The sequence below is a fragment of the Sus scrofa genome, chromosome 4, assembly GCF_000003025.6.
Source record: "Sus scrofa isolate TJ Tabasco breed Duroc chromosome 4, Sscrofa11.1, whole genome shotgun sequence".
In the NCBI taxonomy this organism is placed as follows: domain Eukaryota; kingdom Metazoa; phylum Chordata; class Mammalia; order Artiodactyla; family Suidae; genus Sus; species Sus scrofa.
This window is the reverse complement of record NC_010446.5, coordinates 123432229-123454677: the sequence shown is the minus strand read 5'-3', so window position 1 is coordinate 123454677 and position 22449 is coordinate 123432229. Positions and strand designations below refer to the sequence as shown.

General features: G+C 50.1%; 1 protein-coding gene across 1 annotated transcript in view; it reads right to left on the bottom strand.

Annotated features, from left to right (window-relative positions):
• The window catches only part of BCAR3 (breast cancer anti-estrogen resistance 3), a 226033-nt gene extending 211926 nt beyond the window's left edge, over positions 1-14107 (bottom strand). The window contains exon 1 of the mRNA XM_003125890.6: positions 13950-14107. The gene's annotated coding sequence lies outside the window, so the exon portion shown is untranslated. The remainder of the gene's footprint in view (positions 1-13949) is intronic.

Below are 22449 nucleotides of genomic sequence, written 5' to 3'. Positions count from 1 at the left end.
GGCCGCTCCCTCGCCAAGAGGTGGAATCGGTGACCCCTCCCCCTGAACCAGTTGGGACGTTGTGACCTGACCACTTCAACTGACATTATGTGACTTCTGAGGCCAGGTCACGAAAGACCACACAGCTTCCGTCTGGTGTTCTCTCTTGGGGCACTCATCCTGGGAACGCAGCCACCACGTGGTGACGAAGCCCGGGCCACACGGAGAGGTGACGTGGAGAAGACCCCCCAGCTCCAACAGTCAGCTGGTGCGTGGGTCGTCTCGGAAGCATGCAGATCCAAAAGCCCCAGCTCGGCTGCCGCCGTGTGAGGCAGAATCCTGCCCAAATTGCAGACGCGAGAAGATAAAAATGATGGGTACTATTTTGCACGACCAGCTGGTGAGGTGATTTGTTAAGCAGCAATAGATTTCTGCAAGAGATGGTAAAAAACTAGAACGCATAACAAGTGAATGATAACGTAACGCGTAGGGTCTCGGTTCCTGATGAGGAGCGGCCTGGGCAAAGTGATGGATCAGGGGCTGTGGGGAGCGCTCCGGCCAGGAGGCTGCGCCTACTCTGATGGACGGTAAAACCACAGCCCTCCCTGCTCTTAGGCATCTGCGGTGCTGAGGAGGAACAGTGCTTCCCGGCATCAAGAGGGGCAGGTGTCCTGATCACACAGCGAGGGCGCAGCAGAGCCCACCCGCCCGCTGCCCTTTGCGGGGCCGGCCCAGCTCCTCCGACGGGAGAGCAAAGCCGTCCATGCAGGGTCCGCTCTCCTTGGGCCATGCTCTTCTGGTTGATTAAGCAACACTTCATTTATCTGTTGACATTTTGGAAACAAAACCAAGTGCCCTTGACAAGACCAAGCGAGCACTGAGCCCTGAGGAATATTCAGAGCGGTTCTGAACAGTGGTGTGAACACTGGGCGCTCATCTTCAGAGAGAAGGCCTTTGTGTGCCGACGTGGCTCTGGGTGAGGCTGTGGAGCTGGGAGACTCTGGTGCTGATGCTCCTAGGATGAGTGTCCTTTTTCCCCTGCTGAGAATGTTACGTGGATCCAGCGCTCATCAGGCAGCACGGATGGCAAACGCGAGGAGAATTCTGCTCCCTCGCAGGCGTTCCCCAGAGGGCCAGGCTGGGTGGGCAGGCGTCGGAACTGCGCAGTCAGACTGTTCTGGGAACCAGGTCGGATCCCTCAGTTCTGTCCTTCAAACGAGCCGAGCCACAGATGCCCTTCTGCCCTTCAAATAAGAAACAGTGACCTGCTGGCTTCTCCCAAAGGGTTGGACCAGATTTAAAAAGAAAGAAACCCCCTGAGGAGCTTTCTATAGAAAGTGCTTTGACCCCTCAAAAGACAAAACCAAACAAAAAACACTATTGCTATTATTTGCCATTTCTCTATGGTACAATCTGAGTCTATTTTTTTCTGAAGCAGAAAGCCTCGGAGTTAGAGGCTTGTGAGACACAAAAGTAATGGGTGAAGGGTAACAGGGAGTGGTGGGGACTGCGGCAAACGGACGGAGGACAGGCCTCTTCTAAGGGGGCCACCATGTCTCAGCCCCAGCCTTTTGCTGAGAGGAGGAAAGCCTGGTCTGATTGTGAAGAAAATCTAGAAATTCAGAAGTTTATATAGATCTTTTCTTACAGAAGTGATCACAATTTGAAAAATAATGCGTCAGTTAAACCTAATATATATAGAAGTAGTATCTGGATGTGCAAAAAGGGGTGTAACTGCCTTGCAGGGTTGTGAAGATGATAAAAGGAGGAAAAAATAGATGTCACAACAATTAGTGAATATGCTTCAGAAAAACCTACATAAATAACAGAAATAGGCCACAGTCAACTGACAGACGGTATTTTCCAAAGATGATTGCAAGATCTCCTGTGGCACCTGCTACTTTTATTATGTAATGGTGACACTCCTTTTATCAAGGGATGGGACCGCTTTCCTCCCCTTGAACCTGAGCAGGACTTTACGATTCCCTGAAGCACTGTGGAAGTGACACTATGTGACTTGCAATGGCCAGTCTGCCTTGCCCTCTGCGGTGCTGGCTCCTGCTGCCCAGCCCCCACGCCACGAGGGAGCTCAAGCCGCCCATGGAGAGATCCACATTGCGAGGAACCAGCCCACACACCCAGCTGGGCTCCTGCCAGAGCCGCCCCAGCTAGCGGGCAAGGCGAGGGGACTGAGCAGCCCCAGCGGAGACCATGTCCAGCAGAGACACCATCCCTGACCAGGCCTGCCTGAGCACAGGTTCATATGCAAAAGCAATTAACGTTTTGGGTCACTAAGCTTTGGGTGATCTTTTATGCAGCAAGTGATAACTGGACCAGGATCAAAAATTAACTGTTGGGAGTCCCTGGTGGCCGAGCAGGTTAAGGATCCAGTGTTGTTACTGCTGTGGCTCGGATCATTGCTGTGGCACAGGTTTGATCCCCAGCCTGGGAACTTCTGCATGCCACGGGCACAGCAATAACAACAAAAAAGTAATAATAATAACTTTAAAGCCAGAGACACTCCTGAAAGGGTGAGGAAAGTGACCCAAGGCCAACTTAGGGCCTCCTAAAGCACAGGAATACAATTTGTTTGTTTTTGTTTTTACCATTTCTTGGGCTGCTCCCGCAGCATATGGAAGTTCCCAGGCTAGGGGTCAAATAGGAGCTGTAGCCACCGGCCTACGCCAGAGCCACAGCAACTCGTGATCCGAGCCGTGTCTGCAACCTACGCCACAGCTCATGGCAATGCCGGATCCTTAACCCACTGAGCAAGGCCAGGGATGGAACCCGCAACCTCATGGTTTCTAGTCAGATTTGTCAACCACTGAGCCACGATGGGAACTCCTGTAATTTTTGTAGATGAAAAGGAAGAGGTATTTTTCTTCCAGATCGCCAAGGCTGAGACAGAACCCACTGAGACAGGGACTGGGGGGAATGGACCACCTGAGTTTTAATTCAGCCCCGAGTTATGCAGAGGAGGCACCTGTCACTCTTCCACCTCTGAGCGTGGAATGAGTCCACATTCTTTCTGAGTTTGAAGACTGAGCATTTTACCCTCTAGGCCCATGTTCCTCCAAGTAGGATTCTCACAGACCTCCTACATCCAGCTCTTATAGAAAAGGGTCTGGGAAGCTGCATTTTTCTACCACTCACTAGATGATTCTTGTACCAATTGAGAAGCCTATACTCCATTCATCTCCCATGTAACCCTTACAGGCATGTTCTTGGGGGTTATTTCTTGCTCATGGTTTAACATTTAAGCAGCTCGTGGCTTTATCAGGGGAAGAAACAGGTGTTTCAGGCAGAGGCCCAGCAATCCTCAGTGACTGGACATAGTGGGCTTGGCCTTGAGCTTGAAGAGATGGAGGGAAGCGGGCATCCTAGGCAGGGGGTGGGCGAAAACTTAAAATGAAATAAAGTCAGAGATGGCTGTGTAGCCCAGTGCCCCTTCTGGCTGGCAGAGACCTCCACTCACCCCACGCCACCCCCCGGCCACCAGCCCTGCTACTCCCACCCCTGGGGCTTTCACCTCCCTTAAGCCACTGTCTCTTGCTCAGTCCAGACAGACCACAACCCAGGACCCCGCCTAGAAGGGCCTTTCCTTCCGTGGAAAGAAGTTAGGCTGCAAGAACCTCAGCTAAAAGTTAGAGACCATGTGATGTTAGCAACAGAGACAGCTGGAAGTGCTGTTAAAATATTTTCTCTCGAAGCAAAGGGGAAATGCTCACCCACAGAGGAAGATGCAGAATCTAGCACGTAAAAACCTGTTACCTGCAGGGAGCTTTCTAGTCACCACAGGGGAAACAGCTGGGCCCTTTGCACAAGACGAAAGCTGGCAAATGTTACCCGCAAGCCTCAAGGCTATGCATATCGTATTATCCTACTTCTATAAAAAGTGTCCTTGTAGATCTGCTGGTAGACGCGTCAGGTAAACTGGAAGAACCAAGACACAACGGATCGTTGTGGTTGTAACTCTGGAGTAGGAGTGAAAGAAGTGCGAGATTATTATTAAATTTCACTTTCTAAAATAAATATCTCACATACCTATGGCCAAAAAGCACATGAAAAGATGCTCAACATCACTAATTATTAGAGAGATGTAAATCAAAACTACAATGAGGTACCACCTCACACTGGTCAGGACGGCCATCATCAAAAAGTTTACAGGAGTTCCCGTTATGGCTCAGTGGTTAACGAATCCGACTAGGAACCGTGAGGTTGCAGGTTCGATCCCTGGCCTTGCTCAATGGGTTAAGGATCTGGCATTGCTGTGAGCTGTGGTGTAGGTTGCAGACTCAGCTCAGATCTGACATTGCTGTGACTGTGGCATAGGCTGGCAGCTACAGCTCCGATTCGACCCCTAGCCTGGGAACCCCCATATGCCGCAGGAGCAGCCCTAGAAAAAGCAGAAAGACAAAAAAAAAATTTACTAACAGGAGTTCCCTTCATGCCTCAGCAGTTAACAAATCCCACTAGGATCTATGTGGATGCGGGTTTGATCCCTGGCCTCGCTCAGTGGGTTGAGGATCCGGCGTTGCTGTGAACTGTGGTGTAGGTTGCAGACTCAGCTCAGATCTGACATTGCTGTGGCTGTGGCATAGGCCGGCGGCTGAAACTCCAATTCGACCCCTAGCCTGGGAACTTCTATATACTGCAGGTGTGCCACCCCCCCAAAAAAAAAGCCAAAAAAAAAGTTTACTAGCAATAAATGCTGGGGAGGGTGTGGAGAAAAGGGAACCCTCATACCTGTTGGTGGGAATGTAAATTGCTACAACCGCTAAGGAGAACAGTATGCAGCTTCCTTACAAAACGAAATAATAGAACTACCAAACGGAAGTTCCTGTCGTGGCTCAGCAGGAACGGATGTGGGTTTGATCGCTGGTCTCTGTGGGTTAAAGATCTGGCGTTGAGGTGAGCTGTGATGCAGGTTGCAGACGCAGCTCAGATCCTGCATTGCTGAGCCTGTGGTGTAGGCTAGCTGCTACAGCTCCAATTCAGCCCTTAGCTTGGGAACTTCCATATGCTATGGGTGCAGCCCAAAAAGATTAAAAAAAAAAAAAAAGGTTTAAAAAAAGAACTATCATATAATGCAAAGTGATTCAGTTATATGTATATGTATATCCATTCTTTCTCAGATTCTTTTCCCATTTAGGTTATTATTCAATATCAACTAGACTTTCCTGTGCTGTACAATTGATCCTTGTTGATCATCTATTTTATATCTTTTCTCTATTTTACATTTTATTTACACTTATATTTATTATAAATAAAAATGCACTTATGTTAAGCATATACTTTGGTGAGTTTTGATAAAAATATACAACCTCCACATTCCACCTTCATCAAGAGATGCACATTTAAATCACCCAAAAAAGACCTCTTGCCCCCTGCCCCTGCCCCAGGCGACCAGTAATCTGCTTTCTACCATTACAGATGATTTTGCCTGTTCTAGGAATCATAAATTAGAAGAATAACATATTATTTTCTCTTTCATGTCTTGCTTCTTTCATGCAGCATGTTTCTAAATTCATTCATGTTTTTATGGTATCAAGAGTGTGTTCCCTTTCATTAATGAAGAGCATTCTATTATACAAATATATAACAATTTGTCCATCCCTTCAGTGGTTGATGCACATCTGGGCTGCTTCCAGTTTTCCACCATCTTCCACAGAATACAGGTGTAACGAACACTGGCATACAAGTCTGTGTGTGGGAATATGTCTTCATTTCTTCTGGGTAAATACCTAGGAGCAGAATTGCTGATCGCGAAGGTAAGTGGATGTTTAATTTTTTTTTAATGTAGGTGCTTCCATTTTGATAAAGTCATTCTTCTCATAATTTATTCTAAATAAATAATCATCAACGTACAGGAAGATTTAGCTACCTGGATCTTCATCACAACATTTGCGACAGTTTACGTTACAACCATGTTTCAGAGAAACACGTGGCCATTTAAATGGCTATTTCAAGATTCCAGTTCAGGTTAAGGACTTGGCGTACATAGCTCTCTTCCGAGACTCCAAGATTAAATTAACAATGGAAGGATTAAAAAGGCATAAACCAACAATAAAGAAGAAAGCAGGAGTTCCCTTCGGGCTCATTGGTTAACAAACCCAACTAGGATCCATGAGGTTGAGGGTTCGATCCCTGACCTCGCTCAGGGGGTTAAGGATCAGTTGTTGCTGTGAGCTGTGGTATAGGTCACAGATGCAGCTCAGATCTGGCATTGCTGTGGCTGTGGCATAGGCCAGCAGCTATAGCTCCAATTAGACCTGTAGCCTAGGAACCTCCATATGCTGCAGGTATGGCCCTAAAACAGCAAAAAAAAAAAAAAAAAAAAAAAAAAAGAATGAAAAGAAAGAAGACAAAAGCAAGAAAGGGGTCATCAGGAGGCAGAAGTTTCAACAAATTTCTTGAAAACAAAAAGGCTGGGTGAATACTGACAATACAGCAGGTGGATGTGCTGCAGCCAATGAGGGCTCAAGTCGGCCCAGACATAGAGATGCCCCAGCCTGGAAATGCAAAGGATGCTGCAAAGTAGGAATGGAAAATGGGCTGGAAACCGCTGAAGTTCTCTACATGCAGCAGCCGACACCTCTGTTTGCCCAGAGTAGACATTGGATGGGTCCCATTTTCTCTAAGTTGAGCATTAGAGAGCTCGTTTCTGAAGAAATTGTACAGACCCCCTTGGCAGAATCAGGTTAGCCAACACGGAGTCGGAAATCTAGAGAGGAACCTAGAAAGGCATAAGAATGACAACACACTAGCTTCTAGCCTCTTTGTTGGAGAGAAGCCTGAGAGGCTCTGCCCACACTTTTCAAACTACCCGTCAGCCCCCGTTGCCTCAATCTTGAACAGAAATAAAAAACCAAGAATAAAGAGACACGGAGGAAACTTGGCCAAAGGGAAAAGTACAGAAAAAATAAACCAATAAGCAAACATGATGCTAGAGGAAAACAGATCATTCTTGGAGCAGAAGCAGAGTAAACAAACACACACTTAAAAATCTCAGAGACAACTGGGAAAAGGTATCCTCATGGTAAAACAAGAAAAGGGTATTCTAAGAAAGGAACAGAACAAGAAAGCATTCTTTAAAATTAAAAATAAAAATATACATTTGCCAAAGTAATAATAATAGTAAGGTTAGAAGATGAGGTTGAAGAAATTGAGTACAGATTAGAAGGTTTTAAAACAAATGCAAAATATGATAGAAAAGACAAAAGAGATAAAGGGATGCTCTAGAGGTTTGAGATCTAAATATCAGGAATTCCCAAAAGAGCAAAAGTTAAAAATAAAGGAAGTTATAAGAGAAAGGTGGTAAATAATTTTCCAAAATGAAAAATGGCATGTGTCTCTGATCACTAAGGTGCAGTGGAGACCCAGTACTCGAATAAGAAAAGATTCACACCTAGATTCTAGAACCAGAATGCCTGGCTTCAATTCCTGCTTCTAGCACTTACTGGCTGTGTGGCCATGAGGAAATCACTTTACCTCTCTGTGCCTCAGTCACTTCTGTGAAATGAGGATAATAGAACCTATCTCGTGAACTGAGAATTAAAGGAGTTAATATGGATAACGTGATGAAGTTAGAACAGTGCCTAGTTCACAATGTTAGCTGTTACTATCGTGACATCCAGATCTATAGGCTCCTTGAGGAAGAGGTGGGCTTGATGTGATGGACAGGAATAGCACTGAACTAGGCGTGAGAAGACCTGGGTTTGAAGCCCATATTTGCTGCTAAGTTCATACACCTAGTAGGTTTTCAATAAATACTTCTTCTCTTTCTTTTTTTTTTTGCTTTTTAGGGCTGCACCCATGGCATATGGAGGTTCCCAAGCTAGGAATCAAATCAGAGCTGCAGCTGCTGGCCTACACCATAGCCACGGCAACACAGGATCTGAGCTGGGTCTGTGATCGACACCACAGCTCACAGCAACGCCAGAGCAAGGCCAGGGATCAAACCCATGTCCTCATGGATATAAGTCAGGTTCATTACTGCTGAACCACGATGGGAACTCCAATAAATACTTCTTAAGTAAATGAATGCATGGATGACAAATTGATCTTCACCACCGTTCCAAGTTTAACTAGTTCGGGAGAGTACAGGATGCTTCCAAGGTTCAAGGCTGCAAAACTAAGACCTTCTGAGTCCGTTCCCTAAACCAGATGTCCAGAGCACAACTTGAAGATCTAAAAAGCTAAAATCAAGGTAAATAAAATACCAAAGAAACAAAGAAAAGATTCACACAGAGACATGCTCCCTGAAAAACCCTCAAGACAAGGACAAAGAGCAAATGCTACGAGATTCAAGAGAGAAGAAAAAACAGATTCCACTTTGGGGAATGTGATATCCGACCTAGAATTTTATACAGCCAACTTAAAAATCAAGTGAAACACAGAATAAAGGCATTGCAGGATACAAGTAAGTTAAATTTTCCTTCTGTATAGTTTATCCTCAAGAGTGACCCAAGGACATGTTCCAGCAAAACGAGAGGAAGCTACCAGGGTCTTGAAAAGAGTGATTGATCATTGAAAACAGCAAAGGGCAACTGCAGTGATGGCAACACTACTGCAGACGCAGGGCAGCAAGCCCGCTGCAACAAGAGGCTTCTTGTTTTGTTTGTTTTGTTTTTAGGGAGGCGGTAAAACGCAGAGAAACAGAATTAATAGAAAAAATGGCATAATGGTGGGAAGCTTGAAAAACATGATATGAGGCTAAGAAAAAGGAGGTTGGTGGAACTAAAAAAAAAAAGAAAAGAAAAGAAATTTGTCCCAGAAACATTGAGTAGGGACATTGGGTCTATAAAGAAAGACAAGTCCTCGCTCACCACTGCTCTGCTGGGAACTGTGTTTACCACCCAAACAAAATAAACACTATTTTCTGGTCTTCTACTCTTAGACTCCACTTTAGACAAACCTGGACAAGAACAAGGATGTCAGAACGACCCGTCAAAGGACAGGCTGACAGGCTGGGAGGTGGAGGGAGGGGAGGAAGGAGAGCCGCTTGGTCCTCGGTCCTCAAAGACCAGCGGAATCAAGAGATCCCATCTAGAGCTGATGGAGCAGGAAACGGGGGCTTAATTGTGTTCTTTGAAGTTGAAGAGGAGACGCCATTAAGCTCAGAAAATAGTCATTCAACTATATTTAGAAGAGTGGGGGGGGGGAACATGGGATATTAATGAACTGACGTCTTGTCTGCTACAGAAGACAATCCACAGAAAGCACCAAAGTGGCTCAATTAATAAACAGCATCTTATTTAGAACTCTGGAGGTAGCCCCCCCATCACCTCTAAGCAAAAATTTGTCTCCAGGGAGCAGGACTGAGTGGGAAATGACGGGCAGGTGCCTTGTTTCCCATGATAAGGTATTCTTTGATCTTCAATCATCTGCATATATTACTAATTAAAATCTTTAATGAGGAACTTCTGAGATAAGCAGTTTTATAAGGCTATGCGGTACGTGATGGCATGGAAAGGTGAGGGGGCGGTAAGCCAAACAGGTGTCAGATGTCGTCTCTTTATAATTGCTACATATCTACATCTTCCTTATGAATTAGTTTTTGTACGCATAATTTGAAAAATAACTTGAAGAATAACCCCTTAAGTTTCTCGTAGGGCACAGGGCACACTGTCTCCAAGCAGGAATATTCAAGGTGGATATGCCTGATTTGGAAATACATTTATAAAGGTCTCCCCTACCTGCAGCGGCAGCCTTCCACATGCCAGCGCCACTGTCAGTGGCGCTCCACAGTCCTGCACAAGTTCAAGGACCCTCTACAATCATACATCTGAGCTGGCTTAGCTCCCTCTCACCAGTCTCTTGTGCCCAGCCTGTATTCGCTAGGGAGTCACTCAGCTCCCTGCAAATGGGATGATCTCTGCTCTTCAAACTCATTTGTAAGAATGAGATCGAGTGGGCATTTCACGATAACACACCTCTATTTGGATAAAGATACATACAACAGGAGTTCCCATCGTGGCTCAGTGGTTAACGAATCCAACTAGGAACCATGAGATTGCGGGTTCGATCCCTGGCCTTGCTCAGTGGGTTAAGGATCCGGCGTTGCTGTGAGCTGTGGTGTAGATCGCAGGCACAGCTCGGATTAGACTACAGCTCCGATTACACCCCTAGCCTGGGAACCTCCGTATGCCGCAGGAGCGGCCCTAGAAAAGGCAAAAAAGACGAAAAAAAAAAAAAAAAGATATATACAACAGAGCTGTACCTGAGAGCTGGAATTCACCCCATTCCTTTCCTTTATTTGTTCCTTTTATAGATGAGAAACTGAGAGCCAGGAGCTTAAGTCATTTGCCTGAGGTCAAAATCCCATCAGATTCCCAGCCTTTTGTCTACACCCGATTTTTAAAGGAAAGATAGTCAGGGTGTCTCAGGTCTTTGGGTCACAGGTAACAGAATGTCAGCTTCAAGCCGAAGGAAAAAATGATCAGAAAAATACTGGAATCCAAGGGTAGGCGGGGCAGTGAGAGACCGAGGCCGGGTGAGAAAGCCCACGGGACCAGAGGCAGCCTCCCTCCCTCCTTCTCTCTGTGGCCCATTGACAAACGTGGCCTCCAGGCTCCGCCCAGCGTGTGTGGGAGAGTCTCGAGACACAGAAGGACCGTCCTGCGGCCAGCAGGAACCCACGGTGAGGTTGGGGGACGCTGCTGATGCTTTAGCATGAGACAGCGAGAAGTGGAGGCTGGGGCGAAGCTCTGACAAGCAGTGACTGCTTCTGGGCTCTGCATGTCTCTGGGGACACGATTAATATTTTCAAGGCGACAGACCGAGGCTTGGGCAGGTAAGCACAGGGATGCCAAGTAGCCGAGACTCATAACTGGCGGTCCTTCCTCTTGGTATGAGACTCGTTCATTCCTTTAAGCTTCTCCTCTGTCACATGCAATGATCAGCCCAGCACTGGCGGCCCTGGAACAAGCCCCACCTCTCCCACGGCCTTTCTCTGGGAAGAGCGCTGGTCTCCAGGCAGCTGCTCAAAGCCATCAGCACCCTGGGCTTCGGGCTGGGTCCTGGGACCAGTGCTGTGTGGGGACTCACTCGCTTCTTGCCGAATGGCTCCATCCACCTCCTGGCATTCGGCCTCTTTTCAGGAGTGCACCAGGGCCAGCTCACCCCGCTGCCCAGCGCCAACTGGTGCATTCTTTGGAAATGCGCAAGCTGCTTGACATCTTGTTGGCAGCTTGAAATCAGACCTCGTGGGAGGACTTGAAAGCTTGGAGATGGACAAGCTACCCATCGGGGCCCTCCTCCACGCCCAGCCTGTTGTTAACTATTCGTCAGCACATCCGGGACTCCGTCTGCCCCTTCCTGCCCAGAAAGCTATGCAAAGGGTTCACACGGAGGCTCACGCTTGATTTTCAGTGGTCTACATCTTTCCATGTATCTAGTATAGCTTTTAAAAAAAAAAAAAATTATTTGCAATTGTAAATGCTTCAAATCCGTTGCAGTGCTAACTTTAGGCCAATCGCTTAAGAGAACAAATGGATTCTTTGTGTAACTCAACCCCTCAGCTTAGCTAGAGCATTTAAACTCCCTTGTTTTCCACACGCTGCGTGCCCTCACCTCAGGCCTTATCTCTCTCGGAGCCTCCAGCCGAGACCTCCTCTCTGGTTTCAGGGCTCTAGATTTCCCCCGTTGGCCCTCCGTATCTCTGCCCAATCTTTTGAAAGCATCGCGTCTGGTCACGTCTCCGTCAGAGCCTCCGCGTTGGCTCCAAACACGGTTCAAATTCCTGACCCAGCTCTCAGCTCCCCTCCCCACCCCCACTCCGTCTTTGGGCCCTTTATTCCCCAGGGACCCCACGGATGGGCAGCTCCTTCCCCCGGGAGGCCCTCCTCCAGCCCGTCTCCTCTGGAACCAATCCATGTGGCATTTCACCCACACTACGCTCTCACCCCAATCCCTGTCGCCCAGCCAGAGGCGACTGTGGTGGCTTTGGACCACTTAGGATACCTTGCTTGAAGCCGTCACGTGTCTGTCACCGCCGCGACTCCTCTAAGGGCGCAGGACGCAGGGATTCACTACCTGACTGCAACTCAAAAGTGTGGTCCAGGCAGTGCCTGGTGCCCGTGAGCGCTGCCAACGCTCCATCCCCATTCCAGGCCTAAACGAATCAGAATCCTGGGGTGGTGGGAGAGGGAGCCTCCAGGTGATCCCAACAGCACGAGGCTACCTCGTGCCCACGGGCTCTTTCTGGATGTCCTCTGTGCGGCGGCTCCTTACTGTATTTGAATTGCATTTATTAACAATAATCTCATTGTATTCTTGTTATACTTTTCCCTGCTCCCTCGGATTCTCACCTTCTGGAAGGATCCCTCACAAGACTCCAGGTGGCGGTTCCTCCACTGACATTCTGCTGCTTCTCTGTGCTGCACAGGCCCGGCGTGCCCCCCACCCCACCCCCGGGGGCCCGCAGCTTCATTTGGCGCTCAGCTGGGTCCACTGCGCTTCTCTCTATAGATGCCAATTACCATCACTCTTCTCAAAACATCGACTGCAAAGGCTAGTTTGAGCCATCGACGGTTGGCAGTTCTGTTAGCAAGGAAGCTTTGTACAGGGCCACTCTGGCCAGCCCAGGGCAAAGGTCAGGGCTTCACAGTGACCGAAGCCACTATCACTGAGAAAAGGCCTCCCCCAGTGAGGGAGGGCTCTGCCAGGAATCAGATGTGGCTACCCCAAGGCCCAACTGCTGGAGAGCTAGGACCGCCTCTTGTTGTTGTTAACTTTTAATTTAGATATAATTTCAAAGTTACAGAAAAATTGCAAGTATAGCATAAGAGGTTCCATATATCTTTTACCCAGATTCCCCCATCACTTATACTTTGCTCCATTTCTTTTATTGTAATATTCTATTGGTGTGTTTTTTTCTTAACTTTTTTTTTTCCTGCTTTTTAGGGTGGCACCTGCAGCATATGGAGGTTTCCAGGCTAGGAGTTGAATTGGAGCTGTAGCCACCGGCCCACACCACAGCAACACAGGATCCAAGCAGCGTCTGCAACCTACACCACAGCTCACGGCAACGCCAGATCCTTAACCCGCTGAGCGGAGCCAGGGATCGAACCCGAAAACTCGTGATTACTAGCAAACTTATGGTTAGTAGTCGGGTTTGTTAAACACTGAGCCACGACGGGAACTCCATGCCTCTAAATATTTCTATGAACAAGGAGATTCTCTTACATAAAAAGAGCACAATGACCAACTTTAGGAAACTCAACATCGACAGAATACTATCATCTAAACCCATCAAAGGTCAGTCACGTGTTCATTTAGCTGTCATGTCTATTTAGGCTCCTTTAATTTGGAACAGGTCTTCAGCCAGCCTTTCTTGACCTTGACATTTTTGAAGGGCACTAGCCAGCTTTTTGGTAGTCCGTTCCTGGAATTTATGTGTATCTGGTGTTTCAGGTTTAGATTTAGGGAAGCTTTCGTGGGGCAGGAAAATCACAGGAGAGGAGGTTGTATCCTTCTCAGCCTGAGGGGATCCACGATGCGGGTCTGTCCCAAGAGCCGGGACCCTTTGATGGCTCTCGGGATAGGGCCACAGCCTTTGTGAAGACCGCCCTCTGCTGGTCATTTTCAACATTGCCGCTGCCGTGCCTCCGCTGCTATGATTGACAAAGGGCCAGAGGCCCTGAAGTCTAAACCCTGAGCATTTATTGTGAGACCTTGGAAGTTTTTCAGCCTTACTGAATCCCGACTGCCTCTTCTATAAAAAAAAAAAAAAAAGATGACAGTCCCTGCCCTGCTTCCCTTATAGATGGTTTCGTGTGAAACGGTCCTACAAAGGCAGTCAGGCGGTGTTTTAAGCTAATGCCTAAACGTGCTTCTAGGACCCCTCTGCGGGCCCAGCCCCCAGGTCCCTGAGTGCCAAAACTGCCCTTCGGGACTCGCGGCCACACCCTGCCAAGCCTCGCGTGGGTACCCCCTGTGTGCCTGCCGTGGCAGAGCTGCCTCCTTACCTGAGGTTTCCAAGAGCAGCAGGTTCCCATGAGCCACGCCGTGAAGGCACACGGGGAGGTCTGGCCTTCAGTGTTCCTGCCCTGGGGGTCCAGATGCTGGGGGGGCGGGAATCTCCGCTGCTCTGGGCACCGATGGTTACGCAGCACCAACTGGGGTTGCCTGCGCTCCACTGCTCAGCCGGCTGGCGGATGGTGGTAAAATTGACCTCTGCCCTTCCGCCCACGTCTCCCATCTCCCGAAACCCAGGGACACGTGTGTTTTCAGCAACTTAGGCATAGGGTTTTCACCTGCGCCAACCCCGGGACTTGTGCAAACCCTGCTCTTACCCAGACCTTAGCTCTCTTGCCACATTTTCTTTGCGTCCTTCTCAGAAGCTTAGGTGCGCCCCCCCCCCCCACTTCTTTCCATCTACCTGCCTTCTTTCCTACTTTCAATAAACATTTATTGAGCACCATCTATACGCCAGGCTCCTCACTGGAGCTCCATGGAGAGCAGAATGCCCAGTTGCCCCGCAGGGCTTATCTTTCATTGAGTGATAAGCAGAGCAGCGATTACATCAGAAACGAGATCCCCGTGCCTTCCCAGGCAGGCTTTTCTTGTTCCATGTGACTCGACCCCACTCTGCCTCCCACGTGGCCCGGAGCGTCCTCTTTATAGCTTTATGGTTACTGAGTGCTCTCCCAGGACCAGGGAGCTTCGTTGTGCAGGCCCAAAGGAGAAGCTCAGAGAATTACGAGAACGAAGTGGCTCAAGCAGAGAACTATTTGTCAGCATGAAATAGTTGTTTCTTTTCTTACTGGAATTTACTCTTGAGCAGAGGCATCTGTAGTATATTCAGCTGGAGCCATTCCCGGAAGCATCTGTGGGGTTTTCTTACTTGGGGGCATCTCGGGGTTCTTGAGAAGCCAGTGGTGGGGTTCTGCACCTGCTCAGAGGAAGAAGCGTCAGTCACACCGACGCGGGCTCCGTGCGGGCTGAGGTCCAAGGGCACAGACTCTGTAAAGCTAGTGCCGGGGTTAGTGTGGGACTCAGGCCAGAAGGCACTGGCGGGGGTGGGGCTGGGGGCGGGGCGGGGGCAGGCCTGGGCCGGAGTGAAGGACCAGCCTGCCAGCTTCCCCTCATCCGCAGGACTGGAGGAGCCCACTTCTCACCCGTGTAGAGACACCACTGCTGGACTCATCTGCTTCACGGTGCTTTGGAGCGGAAAAGGGCATAAAAGCATATGCACCGTTTGTGCAGTGATGTACCAGCAGATGTATAGGAAACATGTTTGGATCAGAAACATGAATAAGGAGGCACTTGATTTGGGGGGGGGGTGGCGTGCCTGCAGTGTGTGGAAGCTCCCAGGCTAAGGGTCAAATGGGAGCTACAGCTGCCGACCTGCGCCACAGTCACACCAGATCCCAGCCTCGTCTGCAACCTGCAGCACCCCCTCACGGCCACCCTGGACCCTTGACCCACTGAGAGAGGCCAGGGATTGAACCCGCATCCTCATGGATACTAGTTGAGTTTGCTACTGCTGCGCCACGAAGGGAACTCCTAAGGAGGCACTCTAGAATGCAATTTGACAGGGTTCGGTTAGGGAGCTTGTCTCCGGCTGGTTAGGCGTGGGTAAGAACAGAACCGATTAAGGAGCCGTGGTCGGGACCCGTGTTGGGTTTACACTGGTCTGATTCACACCTGCTCCTCTTCCTCATTCTTGTGGACATTCCACACACCAAAGCTGCCCGGGAAGAATGTGACTGGAGCATATGCATAAATTCATCGCTACTCCTCAAGAACAAGTGGATCAATAATGAAGTCAGCCTGCTGTGCAAAAGGCTGAATGCTCTCTGGGAAAGTGTACTAGAAAATTCCACGAGTGTAGGGACTAGGATGTCTTATTCACCACTTTATACCCAGAACCTAATGCCACACCTGGCACTTGGTAAGCACATTAAAAAATGAGCTGTAGTGGGGGCATAGTCTTTAAGGCATTAGCCTGCTATGGCCCTCTTTGCCTGGCAAAGCAATAAAGCTATCTTTTTCTCATTTTTTACAAAAATAGCTATAGTGGAAGCCCACCAAGAACTAATTTACACCATTACTCTACCATAATTGACAGGAAAATTCTTCATGTGTTCTGTGTCCATATCCCCAAAGCCCTGCTTTGAAAGGATGCTGCAATTTCTAGCTTTGCTTTAATTGGCGACTGATTAATAAAATCCTTTAGAAATTAAAACTCTATTTAAAAATTCAGCAACCGATGGCAATAATGAAGGCATTAAGCTGTTGCCCACTGAACTCTTGATTGACAATCTCAAAACAACCGTCATAACTAAGGCGGAAGCATTCGGGAGTGCAACCGAAAAAAATCAAGACGGAAGAAAACAAAATCTCCAAAACTATCTTAGCCGTAATTATTAAAACAGGTACTAACTTGTATTTTGCTGAAGTCCTGAAACTGCCTTCAGGGGCAGGCGAGCAAACAGTACATTAAGAAACAAAAAAAAAAAAAAAGAAGAAGAAGAAGAAGAAGCAGCAGAAACAGCAGCAGCTATGATAATAGCACTAGTTTGTCTGTCCTGAGCCTGGGAGAGCAATGCCTTCCTGTACTATATTCCCTAACATTGACTTCTCAGCCATCTGTTTCCCTGGACTCTCCACAGCCTGTGAAACCAACACGATCCTGGTAACAGGATCCCTGCTGACTTATAGCTCTTCAGCTTCCTGCCCTGTTTCTGTAAGAGATTTATTTAGCCTTGCATACAAGGGTGCACTCGCATATTCGAGGGAAGAGTGAGCACCAGGCCCTAGAGCAGGGGCCATAAAGGGTCACCCCAGACGAGGCCAGCATGGTCTGGCCTTGCTTTCCAGGCCTTGGGGCTGAGAGCCAAGCATTCCTGGTGGATCTCTTCCATGGCTCTTGAAAGCAGCCCCTTACGGAGCACTGTGCTAAAGGCTTAATATTTGTCATCATATTATCTCATTAGTTTAACCTCCCAGCTACCTAATGAAAGGTTTTGTCGTCATGGTTTTCTCACGGTACAAATGAGGAAATAAGTCGGAAGAAAGGTTAAGTGAGTTGGCCTTTCACGTGGCTCAGAATCAGCAGAGGTGGAACTTGAACTCAGGCCGACTCTAAAGCCTATGCCCTTAGCCATTAGGGTCTTCAGGCATTCCTTGGTCCCTTCCTCCTTTCTGGCAGGATGCCCATTTTTCACTTCCCTCCTATTTCTCCTCCTTGTCTTTGGGTTGCTTCACAGTTCAAGATGAACATCTATCCATAAGTTCTCTGTTACATTTTCATCCTGGCTTTCAAAGCCCACCCCACGTTGACTCTACTCCACCCTTCGGCTCCATCCTCCACCACTCCCAAGTCCAGGTACTGTTCTGTAGCTAATAATCAGCTCTGTGTACCCTCCCTCCACGTCCCAGTCCAGCACCTCTGCAGCACTTTGCTTCACCGCACTTTCTGCTTGAGCAGGTCTCCTGTCCCAGCCTCCTGCTGTGTCTTAACCTCCTGGTTCACCTACACAGCTCTCCCACTCTGCCAGGACCAGTGAAGGCTTGCTCCCTGCACCAAGCTTCCCCATCCACCCCAAGTCTCAGAGACCCCTCCCTCCTTTAGGGTGAAGCACTTGTTCTTTGGGCCCCTGCTTTGCCCGATAACCACGTGCCACTTTATGATACGCTCAATACTACTGACCTCACTATTTAATTTTTCATGTGCTATTGCTTTGTCTCCGCAATAGCATATAAATTCCTTGTGCACCTTTCCAGGGCACCCCCCACTCTGTTACTGAGGCCCGGCAGCTTTTAACTAGTATAATATTGGACATAGGTTGCTTCCTACTCTTGGCTCTTTTCTGGTCATTAACTACTTCCTGCTGCTGGATGCAAGTATCTTTTCACCCACCACAGATGCCGTGACTTCACTAGGTCTTTTGAGAGTCGACCCCAAACCCAGAACAGACACACACACAGAGAGCTGAAGAAGACACTCAAGTTCTCAGAATTCAGCAAGGCCTCAGTCTCTGCAGAAACCAGTAAGTGGCCTGACAGCCTGACTGAAGCTTCATTTGCCTCCTGGAGAGTTTTCCTCCAGGGCTGAAGGGTTTGGACTGGGGGATTCTGTCCCCTCCCTGAAGCCTCCCCCAGATCTTCTTGTATCAGAATCTCTTGATGTCAGAGAGGAGAGGTGGGGTCTCCCACAGCCTCCTCCCACCTCACCTAGGAGATGAGCAGGAAGGGCAGGGCCAGGAAATAGCTCTGTGAAATCCTGGGGGTGGGGGGCAGCAGGTGCCTTGACTTCCTCTTGACAGACAATTCTCAAGATGCAGAGTCAGAGCGGTGATAAAGGAGGCTGGAAAACACCTGTTAGAGTTCCCGCTGTGGCCCAGGGGGGTAAGGATCCAGCGCTGCTGCAGCTGTGGTTCAGATTTGATCCCTGGCCCAAGGACTTCCATATGGTGTGGGGCGGCAAGAAAACAAAATAAAACAAACCCACCTGCACTACCCACCACGCTGTCTGCCTGCACTAAGGCCCACCTGGAAGATTCCAGGCCTACCTCTCACAGTGTAGAGTCTGGGTGGTGAAATGTTAGGGGCTTTTGCAGCATGATCAAGTATCTCAGAATCACCTTTCACCCAACTGTCAGATGGCCAGACTCTCCATGAGGGACCTGATAATAATCATCACCAAATGACAAGAATGAGCATTTACCGAGCACTTCTGATGCGCTGGTTATCACGCTAAGCACATTACACACCTGGTAATCTTTACAACAACCCAAAGACGTACTATTACTAGACCCATTTTCCCCATTATCACGCCCCCTTATAGAAGAATCCATCAGACTCCGAGAGTTTAAATATTGTGCCCGCTCTCAGAGCCTGGCTCTATCACTATAACTGAGCCACTTGCAAGGCAGCAGCTTCTAATTCACCCTGGAGGCGGGGGCTAAGGAAGGCTGGGAATCTGCGCTCAAGGGGAGAGGTGATGGAGGAAGAGTGGTCTGGAGGAAAAGGCAGGAATGTGGGCAAGAGCACTGAGGCCTTAGAGAAGGATGAGGTTCAGGCCATGGTGATGCTCTGATGTGGCTGCGATAGACTTGCAGCCTCCTTGGTTCCCAGTCCCCGCCCGCGCAGCAGCGCACTGAAGTGAGGGGTGTGTTACAGACAAGTTTATTAAAGCAAAAAGTACATTTCCAGAGAGAGGAGGGGAGAGAGGGAGAGAACCCTCCCATGAGTAAGGTGCACTCCCCACCCCCACGTTACAACTGGTTTTTTAGAGCCCCATGCTGCAGATCTGCGTGGGGATCTGATTCTTCCCGCCCCTGCCCCCCGTGTATGCATAAGGGCTGAGTGTTGGTTGGTCGCTGTATGGGGCATCTTTGAGCTGATTGGTCACAGGCAGGATGCCTTATTTGCATGGCGAACAAGTTATATAGAAGCTGGGTGAGGCGTGGGCGTATTCCTTCCCTCATAGGGAGTAGGAAGAAGCAGGTCAGGTTGCTCAGCGTGGGAGAAGGGGCGTTACGATGAGAGGGTGGGGCGATGATAAAGGGTCTGGGAAACCTTGTTTCGCCAGAGGTCTTGGGTGTAATCTTCTTGGAGGGGACTTGAAACCTGTAACAGCAGGAGAAAGGGACGGGGGCTGGGGGGGGGGGCGGTGTTGACAAAGATGAGTCCAGAAGAGCCGGTAGGGACCCACTCATGAAGGCTTTTGATGCCTGCTGCCCAGTTTTCTCCTGAAAGTGGGAGGAAGTGCTCTGGGACAGACACCTGGTCAGGCCCACCCGCCAGTCAGCCACCGCTGGCTGGGCCTCCCTGACAAACAGGACACCCCGTTGATCGGGACACCTAACCCCCACGTGGCCCTGGGCTTTTCAGAGGCCCCTCCGGAGGAGGATCCGCTCAGTCGAGGCCCTGAGTCCTGGGGGCGTGTGCTGGGGACCCCCAGAAGCTCTCCTCCCCGGGGGCAGACGCGGGAAGAGGGCTCAGGGCGATGCTCTCTGGCTGTGGATGAGATTGGTGTCCGTGTTGGGGGACCACACACCCGGAACCGGCAGCGACCCCCGCCCCCCTCCCGCCGGCCCAGGCGTTAGAGTCACCGCCTCTCCCCGCTTTGCTCTCGGCCAACTGCTGGCCGGCTCCTCCCTTCTCTGTGGCCCCTGTCCCTCCCACTCCCTCTCCTGCTTTATTCCTCCCACGCTTCCTGTCACACTAATCTCTTTGTCCCTTCTCCCCATTCCTTAGACGACATTTTTGTGTGTGTGTGCCCCGTCAGCCCCCAAAGCTGCCTGCCAGGGCCTCTCCCCTCATTTCTTCTGTCCCATCAAAAATGGCACTTAATCCGTTTTGATGGGGCACTTGGTTCTGCGTGCCCAGGGGCCCGGGGCACTCCTGCTCCAGGGATGACGCTGCCTCCTGAGGAAGGGGCTCCGGGAAGAGCGGCTTTGTCGGCTTGGCTGCGAGCTACATGCCTGGGTTTTGTTCCAAACCACACCCTTGGCTCCCAGGTAAGCCACCGAAACACAAAACCACGGACTGAGATACTTCGGCGGGCTCAGTCAACCCTGGGATGGCTTCTCTGGATGACACTGGTAGGTGACATTATCTCAACACCCAAGGCCAAGTTAAGGGAGCCGGTACCCACGAAACCCCACTCAATAATACAACATAAAATATTTGAGCATCACACCTAGGTCCCCAAGTCAACCTCAGAGCCACAGGCTCATTTCCAGGACTGTCACCTCTGCGCCTCCACGGTAGCTGGCAGTGGCCCGGGCACACGTCCGCCTGGTGTGCACCCACCCTGGGCAGCCCTGCCTTCAGAACCCAGCCCACCCCGGTCCGCTTGCTCTTGGCAGTGTCCTCTGCAGATTCTCCCTCCCCTCAAGGGAGGGGGTGCATTTTGCAAGTTTAAGCTCCTGTCCCAGAGAAAAAAGCAACCAAGGCATTTGAGGTAAAGGTCTCTTCAGAGAGAAACCAGCGGTCACCCTGGCAGGCAAAGCAGACCAGGCTCCTTGCCTCTCGCAGGCTCTGCGCGCCCCTCCAGCACAGGCTCCGGATGCCCCCTTGCTCCAGCCTGAGCTCAGGGCCAAAGCTTTGGAGCCTATTCTGCTCCCTTTGCCCATTTCTGTGCTGGCAGCTCTGCTCACCTGGCCCAAGTCTGTGCCTGCCTGGGGATCCGGCCAGAGCAGGATCCTGTGGCCCTGTGCCCACAGGCCAGGCCTCCTCTGTGCCCCTGACCACAGTTCCAGCCCAGCGGAGCTGTTGCTGGATTCTGGCTGGATGCGTTTTTCAAAGCTCTCAAAGAGAATGAGAATTCCCTCTCCAACTTTCGATGCATAAAAGGAGCTCAGTAAATATGAGTTGAATTTGGTGAAGGAAGATGGGGGGGTTCTACTCTCTGGAAGGCCCTGCCTTGCTAAGGACTCCAGAACTGCGGATTCTGGAAGCTCCTAAGCAAGGTGTCTGGGTGGGGAGAGGCAGAGCAGTGGGGAGGCGCTGGCCGCTGCCCGAGGGGAGGCAGGCCCCGGCTGGGACCCCGCAGCCCCTCCTGTCCGCCCACGGCTCCCGGGCTCTGGGCAGTCAGGGGCTCAGTGCTGCCTCACCCCGGCCAATTCTTCTGCCTGGCAGCTCTTTCCTCTCCTCCTCACCTGTCTCCTCCTGCTCCTTGGAGCCCAGGTGAAATTCCCCGCAAGGCCGGCCCACCCGTCCCCTCCGCTCCCCGCAGTCAGGGCTCTTTCCTCTCCACCAGCCTCTGTCACGTTCCTGGGGTAGCTCTTGACGGCGCGCGGTTGTCTGCATGTCTGTCCTTGTCACAGCTGCATCCACGCATGTGTTCACACGTGCGGCATCGCAGAGGCCCCCGTGGGCCAGTGGGGACAGAGAGCAAGCAGCTCCCCTGTGGGGAGGAGGCGGGGTGGAAGGTCTCCCTAAAGATGGACATTGGAGCTGAAAGCTGCAAGCGAGGAAGGCATGGTGGGCGGGGGGTGTGTGTGGGGGGTGTGGGCATGTGTGTATGAGTGTGTGTGAATGTGTTACAGTGTGCATGAGTGTATGTGAATTGTGTGATGTGTGAGTGTATGTGAATGTTTGTGACAGTGTATGGGGTGTATGAGTGTGTGCCGGTATGTCAGTGTGTGTGATTGAGTGTGTATGTGCATGAGTGCATGTCAATGTGTGTGACTGAGTGTATATGAGTGTGTGTATGTGTGTGACTGAGTGTATATGAGTATGTGTTTGTGAACGTGTGTGAGTGGGTGTATATGAGGGTGTGTGATGAGTGTATATGAGTGGGGGGGGCAGGCTGAGCACATGCATGTGCAAAATCCCCACAGGGAAAGAGCCATGTTTCAGGCCAGGGGAACCCAAGCAGAGCCCTGACCCCGGTGGAGAGAAACAGCTGGAGAGTCAGGTGGGGCAAGACGGTGGAACACCGGGAGGTGGCGGTCAAGGCCAGCCCTGGAAAGTGAGGAGCTGTGACTTTGTTGATGTTTTCGGGGAGGG